The sequence below is a fragment of the Chlorocebus sabaeus genome, chromosome 21 (assembly GCF_047675955.1).
Source record: "Chlorocebus sabaeus isolate Y175 chromosome 21, mChlSab1.0.hap1, whole genome shotgun sequence".
Taxonomy (NCBI): Eukaryota; Metazoa; Chordata; class Mammalia; order Primates; family Cercopithecidae; genus Chlorocebus; species Chlorocebus sabaeus.
In genome coordinates this window covers 2,912,660-2,914,792 of record NC_132924.1, presented here as the reverse complement: position 1 = coordinate 2,914,792, position 2,133 = coordinate 2,912,660, and the positions used below count along the sequence as shown (strand labels likewise).

Genomic DNA, 2,133 nt, shown 5'->3' with positions numbered 1-2,133 from the left:
TAAAGAAAACAGTTCATGGGATTACTGTAAATATCAGGAAGGCTACATAAAAAAAAAGAAATAATATTTCTTTTTTGTCTTCAAAGTGTCTTCCAAGGAGCGAAGCACTTGCCATGTTGAACCAATGCACTACTGGAGAATGTTCTGGGTCCGAGATGCTCTTGAGAGACAAGACTAGGCTTTTCAAATCAAACATTTAAAGGAATCATGCAACCTTCTTATGACTGGGATGCCATCATGTGCCACTGACCAATGCTGTCTCTCCAGAAAACCATTCAAGACGCTTAAAAAAAATCAAACTTATGTGATAAATATACATAAAATGAAGACACCAACTGCTATTTGACACGACTACTGGTTATGTCTGTGCTATGTGAAAGCACCTTTAAAAAGAGCCTATGCAGCAAGAGATAAGTGTCGAAAGATTCAAAATGAATCATCAGTATTAGATAACAATATAATTCTTAACTCAGAAGCTGCCTCAAGATTAGGTGCATCTTCAGTTAATGTAACAGGAAAAAAAGGCAATGAATTTTATTTTATTAATTGTATCCACTTACAAACCGACCTAAGGTCACCCAATGTGTAGATATAATGAGATTTTTGTTGCTTATGGTCTTTAATTGAAGTGACGATAAAGGAAGTAGATCTATTTAAAAACAAAACCAAACAGCTATTTCTGTCCAGATTAAGAGGTGGCCCCAGGTGTGGGATTCACATTTTGAGTGGCCACTTGTGGTGCGATCTTGATGATCCAGGGTTTGTCTATGATTCTGGCTATGTGGTTGCCCTTCTCTACAATCCCAATAATCATGCTTGGTGGCCTTCACCACATCTGGAGGACTTTATCTCTGCACAGAACCGAGCTGCTTGCTCACGTGGTAAACAGATCAGAAGGCCGCCTGTCCTGTTGAGCCTCCCCATGTTCATCACCACCTTCTGGTAGGCCAGCTCCACATCTTCTTGGGTGACCACTAGTTTAATCTTATTCCATTTCTCAGGAATATCCAGCCACTGGTGCACAGCCACTGCCACCTGTGTCCCCAGGGGTTTTGTCAACACCAGCACGTCCCCTGGCACTGCATTGTCTGGCATGATAAATTCACTGGGCTGGCAGACAGTGGTAGCGACTCCTCCCAGGACAATCCAGGGGTTTAGTACTGTTTGGCTGCCTGTTACAGATGTTCCTGTTTATTCAGCTGCATCTTTAAAACCTTGGATAATCAGAAGCATCACTTTATCTCTTTCCCTGTCGATCATTTTATTATTGACTCTAAGGAGCATCAGCATATTGCCACATTCCGTGACCCCTATTGCATAGAGGTCACTGAGGACATTGGCACATGCTATCCTGCCCATCATGTAAGAGTCGTCTACGATCAGGTAAATGTAATCTGTGATTTGAACCAAGGAAAGCCCACTGTGTCTCAAAGGAGTGACACAAGTATCCATTCCAATGCCAAGCCTTGGCGTAACGGCTCCCAAAAATTGCTCATCTTCTTGGAAGTGGTTCGCCTGTAAAGATTCCAGCAATTTTTGCAGGATATCTTGGGGCACTTTGCAGCCTTAAATTCAGTGAATCTGGTTAGCCGGAAGCTTTTGTCCAATTTTTAACTTTCCAGGTTAAAGGACTCCCGGGTAGACATGCTTCTTGGGCCCCGCTCTCCTCACAGCTCATCCCCTCCCCTCCCTTTGCAGGTTGGCTGGGTTCTTTATGGATCTAGCGGCTCGCTTTGCACCCCGAGTTAAATTTTATTCTGTGTGTGTGTTTGTGTATATATATGTGTATATATATATATAATCATGTAGTATTTGTCTTTCTGTGTCAGGATTATTCCATCTAGTATGATGTCTTCTAAATTTATCTATATTGTTTCAAATGATGAAATTTACCACCTTTTAAGGCTGAATAGTATTCCATTGTGTATCTATACAACATTTATTTTTAAAAATTAAATATATTGATCAAAAAACTTGTGCTATAAAAGGGCATTTCCATCTTAACATACCAGTGTAATTCAGCCTATACATATCTTATTAATTATTAATTTGTACTGAGCATTAACTATAATACTATTATGTGTTAATAAATTTAATTCTCACAGTAACTGAATAACATAGGTGTTGTTATTA

The 2,133-nt window shown here is 39.8% G+C and overlaps 1 pseudogene; it reads right to left on the bottom strand.

Moving 5' to 3' along the window:
- Positions 1 to 341: 341 nt before the first annotated feature.
- LOC103226012 (selenide, water dikinase 1 pseudogene) lies at positions 342 to 1,805 on the bottom strand (annotated as a pseudogene).
- Positions 1,806 to 2,133: the final 328 nt, after the last annotated feature.